Source organism: Emys orbicularis, chromosome 1, assembly GCF_028017835.1.
Source record: "Emys orbicularis isolate rEmyOrb1 chromosome 1, rEmyOrb1.hap1, whole genome shotgun sequence".
NCBI lineage: Eukaryota > Metazoa > Chordata > Testudines > Emydidae > Emys > Emys orbicularis.
The window spans coordinates 294835259-294849518 of record NC_088683.1 but is presented as its reverse complement, the minus strand read 5'-3'; the positions used below and the strand labels follow the sequence as shown (position 1 = coordinate 294849518).

The 14260-nt window shown below is 39.9% G+C and overlaps 1 protein-coding gene across 7 annotated transcripts in view; it reads right to left on the bottom strand.

Annotated features, from left to right (window-relative positions):
• PCDH9 (protocadherin 9) overlaps window positions 1–14260 on the bottom strand; it is an 878971-nt gene that overhangs the window by 687833 nt on the left and 176878 nt on the right. The window lies entirely within an intron of this gene.

The window sequence follows — 14260 nt, the reverse complement described above, 5'->3', positions numbered from 1 at the left end:
GGCATGTGTCTGTGAATGAGGTTTTTTATGTTAAAGATCTTCCTATCTCCATTGTGACTAGTGTCAGACAATGCATAGCACCAGAAAGAAAGAGAGAGAAACACGTAAGGGACAGTGATAATCTCTGAACTTGCTCTGTTCCAGCAAAATAAGGACAAGAGTGATTCCTCCTGTCTCTCAGGAGGAATCCAGGACATTTTCCAGCACCCTTTCCTAATGAAGCTCACCACGTCTTGAGTTATTTCATCTGTGATCCCAATACCAAATGGTTAACACCAGCATGCATATTGTTGCACACTCAGAAAATGGTGCACAAGATACATAACTATAACAACAGTGGATAAAGTACTGAAACTATTCAAGCTATTTCAGCACATGAAAATAAACTAAACTATGATTCTCCACTCCATTTCACCAATAAGTCCACTGGTGTAACTGAGTAGGTAATTTCTTCTAAACTATGATTCTCCACTCCATTTCACCAATAAGTCCACTGGTGTAACTGAGTAGGTAATCAGACCCATGTTGTATGTCACCAGCTCATTATAAGGCTGCAAATTCCAGAGTACCAAAGATGTAGAAGTAAGAGGAGACGATCATACAAAGTAAAAATATGATGACAAAGTTGAGAGAAGCAAAAGCTCTGCTCAGTTTGCTTCAGACTTTCCCTACCCAGAGTTCCAGTTTCATGTGAGTCAGAGTCTCTTCACCCTACTACTACCCAGGATGATTCAGGGTAAGGGTCACTTGCTGCCAAAAAATTGGAAACCTTCCCTTAGTTTCTTTAGTTGTTTTGGCTGATTTATTTTACCCAGTGAGGATCTTCACTGAGACAAAGGCTGCTTATACATAGGACACCTGCAGCACACATCTCTAATCATAACCTGTAAATGGCATCAGCAAAAGAAAAGAGTGACACTTTTCCCCCTTGATCATAACAGAATAAACAACATTTTAAAGGTTAACTTATTCAACTTCCACAGTTAATTGTGAAAATGATGCTTCTCGGAATCTTCAGGTTTCTAACATCCAATTACTTTGATTTTTTCATCCCGCCCTTCATTCCCTGACTACTGCTGCATAAGAAGAAAAAAAAAGGGTTGTAACTAGTGGCAACTCATTTACTTGCACAGATAGCTACAGCAACCAATGCAAGCCCTTCTACTGAACTCGAAGAAGTTAGATGAACTGTACAACAAATTATTCTAACAAAAACGGACAGCACCTACAAGCATGTCACAAAGTCTTGTGCACTAAGGCATCCCTGTTTGAACAGTGTCAATGTTAACTTTCTAGGGTCAGGAAAAATGTGAGTCATGTGGAGAAGGAAAGTTTAAACAAAACCTAAAATAATCTCTCCTATTGTACTGTATATAACTAGTTAGCTAAAGATAATAACAAACAAAAGATATGAAAAAGTTCAGGTTGAAAGTGTGGGCCAGATTCTAGCTGATGTAAATCAATATAGATTAATTTATGCCAAGGTGGCTAGCTACAACCTTTTCCCATATGAAGTCAATGGAGCTATGCTGATTTACACCAGCTGGGGATTTGCCCTTGGGTATCTATGGAGTCTTGACCCCCAGAAAATATATTATAATCTCTATGGAATTATCCTTCAACTTTAAAAAGGCCACTAAAAGTATCAAAGTCTGAGATTTGAACAGTTAAGGAACGCAGCCATTTCTGTTGTATCCCTTATTATCACCTCATGCAAGTTACACCTTCTCATCCTGCCTAAACCATGCCCCACTGCTGTGTATATAACAATATTAATTCTCTATCCCAGTTACAGAAGATGTCTGCAAGACAATAAGAAAGAGAATCACATAACATCCTGGTAAGTAATATTAAATCTGGACTAAGGAAAAGGGATGCAGACTGAGGTTTTCCCAAACTTTTGATCTTGTTTATAAATGTGAAGGCTTGATGCCAACAGTAAAAAGAAATGTCTCCAGGAAGGAGAAAAAAAACAGAGAGACCTCCTGTTGAAAACTATCTAATCATAATCTACAAGATTTCTGATCTTAAAGTAAACAACATGCAAATGCCTTCCATATACTATTTATTTTACGCCAAACAGCCCTACTCTTCATTATTTCTTCAGACACAAATGTCTGCTTCATGTTACATCAGGTGAAAATAAAAATTAGCCGGCTAGATGTTCAAGACGTCTTTAAAAAGTAGGTGTCCTGTTGCCTGACATATGATGCTGTGCTAAGTACATATAATAATTATTTTTGTATCCATGACCAATGTATTAATATGTAAAAATTACAGTAATCCTTCTGTATTTAAATCTGAGTCCTCACCAGCTGGAGAACAACTGAGCCTTTCATTTCAGAATATGTCTTGATGTTTAATTTGTTTTGTATATTTATTAGCTTCAACTTTGATTGCATCTTATCAGTTAGTAAGAAACCATTTCATTTTTAAAGGCTAATATATGAAACAGGCTCTAGTATAGATTAGTGCCACCTCAACACTGTAAATGGAGTTTGTACTGGTTTTACTGGAAATCAATACAGATGAATTTATTAATAAGTGGAGTAATTATTCTGTTTCCGATATTGTATTTAAATTATAAATATAAATTCATATTATATTTGACTCATTTTGCCATTAGACGGACAATACCAATCTTTGCCTCCATCAAAATAGGTCTCCCATGCAACACACACACTCAAACACAAGACACAATATTGGAGGAAATACACCAAATGATAGCTTATTTTTACATTTTTACTTTCCAGGGTTACCCAAAGGATTCGTGCCTATACATTCCTGCTTTTTTGTACACCCAGAGACATACATATACTAGATGTAAACAGAAATTGCTGTTTAAATTACATGGGTGGCTTAACGGGGAGGGGAAAGTTGTCAGATATTTTTAAAATAAAACAAAAACAAACAAACAAACAAACCAACCACCAGCAGGGAAAAGAAGAGGCCAGAGAGCCATTCCATTCACTCCCACATGACTCATGCACCCTTCATTTATTCAGATTGGTTAAAAAAATATGTCTATCCACCTGTCAGTATCTCTTTAATGTGCCCTTAGGCAATCTCCATTGAAAGTAATGGAAAGCCTCCCTTGTGCTTGCGTGGGGCAACATGAATTGAATGTGCAACAGCCAGAAGGGATTAAAGAGCCAAGATAACATTCTAGCATTTACAATACTATCATTCTATTTAACTTTTGACCTGGAGCCAATAAGATGAATCTGGTTGGGTGTTTTAAATTATAATTGCTAGGTGACAGCATCGGATCATAACACAACAACATGATATTTTGGGGTACACGACATATTTTTCATCTGTATGTATTATAATTTATTATTATATAAGGACCATGTGTACATTTTCCTGTAATGTGCCTCGTACAAAGACAAGGTCACTTCCATCAGCTGCATAAAATCTAAGCGAAAATGTCAACACAACAAAATGACAACAGACTTTGATGGACAATGGGTAGAGAAGTGCATGGAAGGAAACCAAAAAATCATGCCTCTTGGAAGAGTGCAATTTTCTAAGAAGAGCAGCTTCTAAAAACGTTGCAGCTTTGTGTGAATATATTATTTAAAAATTAAATTTCTTCCACCAGGGTGAGTTTTTTTCTAAAATGCTTCATAGAAGAGATGACTTAAGGAAGTATTTGAATGAAGAGAGTGCAATCATTTTGGCTAGGACCCAGAGCCCACTGAAGTCAATGGAAAGATCTAGAATAAAATGCAGCACAGAAGAAGGCATTAAGACAAAATAAGAGGGTTAAAAAGAGACCAGTTAGACAAGAAGTTCACTGAAGTAAAGGCAGCGAGAGGAAAGGAAGAAACATGCAAAGATACAAGCAGGAAAAGAGTTGTAGACAGTGACTAATATGGCCTGGATGCACAAAGGGATATAGATGCCTAAATCTGGGATTAGATGCCAAAATCCCAGTTTTAGGCACTACTACAATGGACAACAGCGCCACTTGACTGCCGCTTAACCCTGTAGGGTCCTCATCTCAGTGCTTATGCTTTTCACTAAAAGTTGCCCAGTCACGTAAGTTTCTGCCTCTAGGCATGCACACCGCAGCCCCACTGTAGGTATAGATGGCCTATCTCCCACCAAAGCCCCAACATGATCCGCAAAACAGGGGAAGATAGGCACTGCTCCGCCTATCTCACCTGCAGGACCTCATCCAGTAGGTGTGCTCAGAGGCTACCTGATTCCACACAAAATGGCAGGGGGTAGATTTGAGGAGGAAAGGAGCTCTGTTATACACTTTAGTGCTGTTGGGATGTGGAAGTTCAATTCCCCCTTTGCCAGCTGAGGAGAAGGGATCTGAACAGATATCTGTCATCTCACAGGCGAGTGCCCTAAACGCTGGATTAGGGAGTGATTTTCACTCTCTGACATAACTAATATTTAATTATTCAATTATTTCATCATGTGGAACAATTTCAACAGGAGAGATGGAGAGACCCATATCAGAATATCCCATAGTCCAGTGGTACTGTTCAAATCCTCTCTCTTCATCTGGCAGAGGGATGATTTGAACCAGGGTCTTCCGAATCGCAAGGGATTACCCTAACCACTGGGCTAAATTTTATGAGAGAGCTCCTTTTCTTCCCCCAGCCACTGCCATTTTGTGCAGAGTTAGACGCCTGCCAAATGACCTCCAGGAGAGGGGATCCCAGCTGTGGATCACTAGCAGAGCTAGAAGCTTCCCAACTGCAAGGATTTAGGCACATATCTCTGACAGATGGGGCACAGCACACACCCCTTTCATCAGCATCTACCATTGGCTAGTTCAGGCAACGCCCTGTGTAGTATTCTTGCTTTTGTGGATCATATTCTTATTCACTTCCCTCTTCCCATTCATTGTATAGGAAGCCTAGGAATCTATTTCAGGGTTTGTGGAGCTGTGAAGGGGTTAAGTCACTTGTGCCACCTCCTCATGCTCAGGCATGGTGTGGCAGCTCTCCCTCCACTGGTGTCTCCTGCCAGTGGCTGCTCTGCCTCTGCGGTGGCCTGCCTCTTCCTGGGACTTGGCGCTCTGGCCAAGTCCCTTCAAAGTCTCTCCCCTTCCAGGGTAGTCCATGAACAAAGAGCAAGGGGAATTAACACAAATAAACTGAGTTAGTCAGAGATAGAGGGGAGTGATCTCCGTGAAGGTGTATCAGAATCTGTCTCTCCCATGCCTCAGGAGAAGTAGTTTTCTGCAAAGCTCCTGCCTTCAGTCAGCCCTTTCCTCAGGAGCTGAGGGTTAACAGTTTGCTCTCTTTCTGGGGCTGCCAACAAGTGAACTGTTCTGCTCTTTTTTCAAGCTCCAGCTTTGAATGCCTTGCGGGTCTGGAGGGGCAGATCTAGCAGAGCCCAGAGCAGCTCCTTAACCCCTTGTGGTCCATTTGCGGTTTGTATACCCCATCACAGGATTACATTGATGATCCAGTCATTTTCTATGGGCCTAACTCCCTTTGTGGATATGCCTAATCTAAAGTCAACGGGTGTTAACAAGACTCTTTCTGTTGACTTCAGTGGACTTTGGTTCATACCCTATGAGGTTCAAATTGATGGGTAAGGCGATAGCTAGTGAAGACATTTAGACAGGGCATCAATGGCATTCTGAAGACAGAGAAGAATAACAGCGCATCCCATTCATGTTTTCTGACATGGCACAGGTTGAGTTAACAAGAGTGTAGATTGTTTCAAAGGATCATCATGAATCTAAATACTATACTGTACATATATGTCAGAACAATATTATCCAAACTTCAGGGAGCTCCTTGAGCCAAGTGCTGTGTAAAGAGGCAAAAAATGTGCCCTGAAGACATGCAAAATAGTGTTGTCCTGAAACACAGTACTGCATCTGAGAAATAACTGGGCGGGTCAGCAAACAGTGATTTGCCCTGTGTTACTGTAGATTTTATTCTTCCTCTTTACTAGCCAGAAGAAAGGCCAAACTCTGCTCTCCATTATACAGATGTCAATGGAGTTGCACCATTCACAATGATGAAACAGAAAGTAAAACTTGGCCCAATGAATTCCAGTACAATAACAAGAAGAATGAGCAGCATCCAGTATGCACTTTCCTTTCAATATTTGTTACCAGGTCATGCGTACACATGTAGGTGATGTATTTGATCAGATGTATTGATCATTTAGCATGACACAGTGTAATGAAATGCCCAGGTTTTAAAAGGTAAATATATTATTGTTCCCAGCAGGAGACTGGCTGTTTGTAGATATAGTTTTCCATCCAAATTTAGGTAGATGCATTGAGGTTCTAAGAGCAGGCAATCTGAAGTGCTCATTAGAGATGTGAAAGTAATTTATACCTGCCTGCATCTAATTTAACCATATTTTCCCCTTGAATAAAGCCTGCCCTAGTGGAAATCAGTGATCCAACTCACACACTTCCAACACTGTTGGTGCTTTCAGTTTACATTTGCAAATTCTCCAGAATTCTAAAAACGAGTCTCTCTCTCTCTTTTATCTCTACTGGGTATTTATAGGCATCAAGTATAATTATGCTTTTGGCAAGCCTGTGAAAATTAAACCTTTGCAAGCAAGTAAAAAAGGGGGGGATGGTGAGAGGAGAGAGAGAAAATCCATTTTAGAGTGAAGTTATCACAAGCTTACTCATGTGTAAGCAGAAGGCAGTTACATATTGTAATCTTACAGCACACTTCGAGAAGATGGTGACATTTGGCTCAAACTTAATGAAAGCTTAGGATGGGTACTTTAATGATTTGAACATTGTCTATATCTTGTAGACGAGACATAAGTAATGAAACTGGCAAGTTGTCTTCTTTGAGATAGCAAATGATCTGCTCCCAAAAATCAGGTCTCACTGACAAGCAAGCGAGTATTTTGCACAGCAGATCCTGCAGCACTATACATACTCTAGCTCTCTGATTTTCATATTCCTCACTTTCACCTTCTTTCCCCTAGACACAACATAACAAGTGCTGCTATTGTACCTCCCTGCTGCCTATTTTAATTGAAATCTTTGCTGAGTCTCATTCTTTCAAGAGTCTGCAGCAAAACCATAACTCAAGGTAAAGCAAACAGTATGTGAGGTATTTGTGGGAATTTAGCAAAGTAACATCTCCTTCCTTGTATACTCTGTAACATCTCAGCAGTCCCCAAGATTCCAAGAGCTAGAGATTCTACCATCTGCTCTGCAGTTCCACTTTGGCAGAGAAGTATAGAGGTACAAAGAACCTCTTTCCACTGGCAACTGCACTGGTATCTCAAGACAGCACTAAGGTTGAGGCTTGTTCATCATAATGAATAGCATACCAGAGGCCCAGGGAGTAGGGAGCATGTGTAGGCCAGCAGAACAATATAGGTGACGTGCACACAACTCCTTTCTAAAGAGGAATACATTAGCACAGTGAATACTGCCAGCCCTAAGCCATCTAGCTCTTGTACCAGATGAACATTCAGCGCCTGTGTGTGTCCTCTGCCCCCTGAACCCCAAACACACATCTCTCATTGAAGGGCAGGCTTTTTCCCTGAGACGTACCCTACAGAACTAATGATTCCTCCTGAAAAAGGAACCACACAGATCTAGCCATCTCGGCCTTTCTATTTAAGGTTGGGAGAAGCCACATTCAATGGCTGAAATGTCACTGATGTAATCACAGTGACTTTAGCTGTGCAGAAGTGTGTATATATATATTGTGACAGACCCCGACCAGTGGGGTACAGGAGTCTGGTAGAGGGCAAATATACTGGTCACTGGATGGACCCCACGGAGGATCAAACAAAATACGAATCTCTGCAAAGAGCTAGTGTTTTGCACACAGAAGACAAGGAAGGTAGCATTACTGCAGGCCTATTGGGAAAGTAAATACAAATAAATCAGAATAAGAGAAAACACTGTGGAAGATAGAAAACTAGAATGAAAGGTTAAAAAGTAGGAGCCTACAGTTTTAGGGCCCCAATTTCTGATACACCACAGTAAATGTAGGGCCAAAAAGAGTCAGACCATATTTATTTATGAAGAAGATAGTAATATTCATATAGTAGAATGATATTAAAAAAACACATGATCATTAACATTGTTGTGCAATGGGAAGGTTCAATGGGCTTAGTTCCAAACTAGGCCATTGGGTGTGTGCCACTGATTGAGAGTCCCATTTGGTAGAACACCACGGCCACTCTAGAAAACATGAGGAGAGTGGGGGCAAGAAAAAGCTGTCAGAGATGGAAAAAAAGGAAAAACACACAAGATTAAATGAATGTTTGGAGAGATGTTTTGGGTCCTTTAACATGACCAGAGGACTTCAGCTTTACTTAGTAAACTGCTAGGCAGTCAGAGAAGCCCAGTTCAAAGGGGACTCTACTTAAAGCTAGCTTTACAATATTCCTGTTCTAGAAGGTGAGCCCTGTCCAGGGAAGTTATGGAGGCACCAGAAGGAGGTTTTTCCAGTCTTATTACAAGTTGTGTTCAGCTTCTCAAGGGGAGTGTTTCTATGCCTGTGTATTCCTCCCAGCCTTCGCTTCTCTTCAGAGTGCAGAATAAGCCCAGAATAAACTCACTGAAGTCACTGTTTAGTGTGATCAAAGTCAGAATCTGGCTTTTAAAAAAATATATGGCTTCATTAGGGACTACCGTTATTTACGACTAACTCATAAAAATAACAGAATCATAGAAATAAGAGATGTAAAATACCTATTGGTGTTAGGTCATCCAGTCCATCCTCCTTTATACCATATTCTAGAGTATTCTCTAGAGCTTTGTGCCATCTACTTTTAAATGACGCAAGTGACTAAGGTCCCAGCACTTTCCTTGGGAGGTCACAATTTGATATTTTCCCTGATGTTCAGCCAATATTATCCTTTGCATATATTAAATATCACTCCGAGTTATATCCCATTTGGCCACATGAAAGAATTTATCATGCTCTTTGGATGGTACCTTTGAACATTGGCATTTGTGCATAGCAAAAGATATGCAATATCTAGATACTTTGATGATTAGTACTCCGTAAACATGAAAGAAAAACAGAGCTCATAAATGGCCCTGCAGTGATCTCAGTTAACCCAACTTTTGCGGTTGTTAATAGGTTCTGCCCATAAAAGTCCACTCGTGAGATTCAGCTTTCTGCAGCTCCCCTCATCGTTGTGTCTGTATAATTTTGCCTGTCTTTCTAATACAATCTGAATGCCAACTCCTTGCAGCCAGACATGTTTCTTTTCTATCTGCTTCAGTCATGCTTTCACCTACCCTTCACAGTAAGAAACTATTACTGCCAATTCTATTAAAACACATTTCATGTATTTTTCAGGCAGCTTTATTGGCTGCAAGATTAATATGCATCTCTAGTTCCAGAGGTCACATTGGCTCTCTACAAAGAAGCACTTTCTCTTTTGGTCTTTCATATTTATCAAGAACTATACAAGGTAACCCACGTAACCTGGAATAAGCAGAGGGGAGAAAGCTCTAGCCTTATAGCAGGTTATCTATTAGCAGAACCTTGTCCTACTGAATGATCTTGATCCTGATTTCTGAATATAATATTGATAACTCCAGAACAGACACATCATGGTATATGTGCAAGACATAAAAGAGATATATGACTCACAAACAATGGTTTAGAAAAAAAATAATATATTTTTTAAATGTGGCAACTGGAAAAACAATTGCTTTCAGTTATGTGAGTTCTGATATCCTGGGGAATCTTCCCATATTTCACAGGATACCAAACATTTTCTATTTGTCAAAGTAAATAAAAACACCATTTTGTGCTGTGTTGGAAGTGACGAGTCTAATAATAAAATAAATACTTATTGTTTGTAAAAATAAAATGCCTTGGCTTAAGAAGACAGACTTTTATGGAGTAGTTATTTTTCTACAGGTTGGTAAGCTATGTGTATACCGCGCACACACACATACAATACAGTGAAGCACTGCAGTTAAAACAGCTGAAAACTGGACTGGAGAGCCCGTGTATTTCTTACACAATAAGCATGAATGTTCCCTGTCTTACTGCAATGACCCCATGATCTCCTGTGCCAAGTGCTCAAGTCCCCGCTGTGGATTTAAACTCAATCTCATTCTGAGTTTCCATTCTGCTGGCACAGACGTCATTCTTCACTGCACTGCTCAAGCCAGGAACAGGCTGCTGACTAGGAGGCAGACGCTGATAAGCAATGGCTATAAGAGAACTTGTAATTGCACAGGCTTTTCCTTCCCCCCAACAGGTATTACGACAAATGAGCATCATTGAAAATTCTTGTGAGCTTTAAAAGGGAAGATAAATTTACAGTTTTGTAGGAGGTTAACACTATTTCAAGAGTAACAAATGGGTGTGTAAGATATGTGCAGCTTAACTTCCTTCACTGTTGCATAAAATTTTGGTAGCAGCTCTTTACAGAAAGCCTGCTGAAATGAACAGAATGTTAGGGGGATGTAAAAGGTGGGCCCCAATAATTACAGACAAAAATCCTGTGTTGAAAGAATATTAAGATTGCAAAATTGAGTACCCAAAAGTTTGGAAATGTCTGAATTAAAGTTGCCAGTGCACCCTTAATTCACCACCCTTGTGCATATGTATTATCATATAGTCTTTAATTACATGATCACATGCTATTTTTTCCACAGGACCCCTGTTTCTTTCAGTGCACAGGTTGCTGAATGGGTAGCTATTCAATTTTTTTTTTCTCCTCATCATTGTCAAAATTGTCAGCAAATTTGGGGTGCCAAATTTGAGAAGTCATGAGCCTGACTTTTCAGAGTACTTAGCATCGCATAGCACTTCAGAGCACAGCTCCCATTATTTCGGTTACAGATGTGAGTGCTCAGTATTTCTGTAAATTAATGCCCAAGTGTAAGTGTCCCAAGCTGCGTACCCAGTACGTGAGGCAGTTAGTGACGACCTGTGAAAAATGTGGTTTATATTAGGGCTGTCGATTAATCACCGTTAACTCACGCGATTAACTCAAAAAAATTAACTGGATTAAAAAAATTAATCACGCTGTTAAACAATAGAATACCAATTGAAATTTATTAAATACTTTTGGATGCTTTTCTACATTTTCAAATATATTGATTTCTATTACAATACAGAATACAAAGTGTACAGTGCTCACTTTATATTATTATTTTTATTACAAATATTTGCACTATAAAAATGATAAACAAAAGAAATAGTATTTTTCAGTTCACCTCATATAAGTACTGCAGTGCAATCTCTTTATTGTGAAAGTGTAACTTACAAATGTAGATTTTTTTTTGTTACATAACTGCATTCAAAAACAAAACAACATAAAACTTTAGAGCCTACAAGTCCACTCAGGCCTGCTTCTTGTTCAGCCAATTGCTAAGACAAACACGTTTGTTTATATTTACAGGAGATAATGCTGACTGCTTCTTATTTACAATGTCACCTAAAAGTGAAAACAGGCATTCACATAGCACTTTTGTATCCAGCGTTGCAAGGTATTTACGTGCCAGATATGCTAAACATTCATATGCTCCTTCATGCTTCGGCCACCATTCCAGAGGACATGCTTCCATGCTGATGATGCTCGTTAAAAAAATAATGTGTTAATTAAATTTGCAACTGAACTCCTTGGGGGAGAATTGTATGTCTCCTGTTCTCTTTTACCTTCATTCTGCCATATATTTCATGTCATAGCAGTCTCGGGTGATTACCTATCACATGTTGTTTGATTTAAGAACACTTTCACAGCAGATTTGACAAAACACAAAGAAGGTACCACAGCACTTGACTCAAGGTTTAAGAATCTGAAGTGCCTTCCAAAATGTGAGAGGCACAAGGTCTGGAGAATGCTTTTAGATGTCTTAAAAGAGCACACACTCCGATGCGGAAACTACAGAACCTGAACTTCCAAAAAAGAAAATCAACCTTCTGTGGTGGCATCTGACTCAGATGATGAAAATGAACATGCGTCGGTCCACTCTGCTTTGGATCGTTATCGAGCAGAACCCATCATCAGCATGGATGCATGTCTTCTGGAATGGTGGTTGAAGCATGAAGGGACATTTGAATCTTTAGTGCATCTGACGAATAAATATTTTGCGATGCCAGCTACAACATCCCATGCGAACGCATGTTCTTAAACAAGATGTGGGCAGCATTATCTCCTGAAAATTGTAATCAAACTTGTTAGTCTGAGCGATTGGCTCAGACTGACTGCGTAGACTTGTTGTTTCTTAAGTTTTACATTGTTTTATTTTTGAATGCAGTTATTTGTTGTACATAATTCTACATTTGTAAATTACACTTTCACAATAAAGAGATTGCACTGCAGTACTTATATGAGGTGAATTGAAAAATACTATTTCTTTTGTTTTTTACAGTGCAAATATTTCTAATCAAAATAAATATGAAGTGAGCACTGTACACTTTGTGTTCTGTGTTGTAATTGAAAACAATGTATTTGAAAATGTAGACAACATCCAAAAATTTAAATGAATGGTATTCTATTATTGTTTAACAGTGCGATTAATCATGATTAATTTTTTAATCGCACAATTAATCACGATTCATTTTTTTAATCGCTTGACACCATTTATATGACTTGCCTAGTATAATACAGCAGCCATGTGGCAGAGGCAGAGATAGAATCTAGTTCTCCAGAGGAGCATTCAACTGCCCTAGGCATTAGACCATCTTGTCTCTTCCTGCCATTCCCTGCCACATTTACTACACACTTTCCAACTTATGCAACAAATGTGGCAGGGGTTCTATAGACAACAAGCCCCTTCATAAGACAAACCTCACTCATCCCCAGAGCAACTCCAACCTTCAGCTCCTATTTCCCCCTTCCCAGCTATTTTCCCCTGCCAGCTTCTGCCTGTTCTCTCTCCCCCGTTCTTCACTCCTCCTCATTCCATCAGGCTGCTGCCTCCGACTCTAGCTACATGCTGCTTGGGCATGAACAGGGGGAGTTCCCAGAGCACAGGAGACTCTTCCCACTCTCAGTACTGGTGTCCCACGGTGACAGACATAACAATATCCGGGAAAAACCTTACTGAATTATGTTGAAGCATTTTAGGAGTTCATTGTATTAAAAAACACAAATGTTTAAGTTCTATTGAGGGATTGTATTTTATTCCACGGGGGAGGAGGGCCACAGCCCTCCAGGAACTAAGAACAGTGCAGGGTGATTAGGCAAATTCACTCAGGTTGTAACATCTCCAGAGGGCTACCACCACCTGAAGAGAGGCTAACAAATGGCAAACTGGATTCTTCAGGGACCAGGGAAAGAAAAGATTTTTCATTAAACAGCCTGAGTTAAAACTGACTCGGGGCTGTCTTTCTCATCCAGTAACCAGACGGGCCCTCTGGCCCAACGGGCCACCCAATTTAGGAGAAGAGTTGGCAGGTCTTCAGCCCACTGAGACCCACAGGACTTAAGGCAGGTTCTGAGCTGAAGCTGTGATGAACTTTTTTCAGAGTAGCAGCCGTGTTAGTCTGTATCCGCAAAAAGAACAGGAGTACTTGGAGTACGTTGGAGTCTGTTTTTGAAGTTTTTCTGTCATTGAATGGCCAGACAGGTTAAAGTGTTCTCCCACTGGTTTTTGAGTATTATGATTCCTGATGTCAGATTTGTGTCCATTAATTCTTTTGCATAGAGACTGTCCGGTTTGGCCAATGTACATGGCAGAGGGGCATTGCTGGCACATGATGGCATATATCACATTGGTAGATGTGCAGGTGAACACTTTAACCTGTCTGGCCATTCAATGACAGACCTGCGGGTGGCTATCTTACAACAGAAAACTTCAAAAACAGACTCCAACAAGAGACTGCTGAGCTGGAATTGATATGCAAACTAGACACAATCAACTCAGGATTGAATAAGGACTGGGAATGGTTGAGCCATTACAAACATTGAATCTATCTCCCCTTGTAAGTATTTTCACACTTGCTTCTTATCAAACTGTCTGTACTGAGCCATCTTGATTATCACTTCAAAAGTTTTTTTTCTCTTACTTAATTGGCCTCTCAGAGTTGGTAAGACAACTCCCACCTGTTCATGCTCTCTGTATGTGTGTATATATATCTCCTCAATATATGTTTCACTCTATATGCATCCGAAGAAGTGGGCTGTAGCCCACGAAAGCTTATGCTCTAATAAATTTGTTAGTCTCTAAGGTGCCACAAGTACTCCTGTTCTTTTTGTGATGAACTTGTGACTACAGGGAAAAAAACAGTGTAGGGTTTGAGGTGCTAGTCACCAACCAGAGCCCTAGGTTGGAGTTGGGGTGATCTCTGCTAAGCTTATTAACATA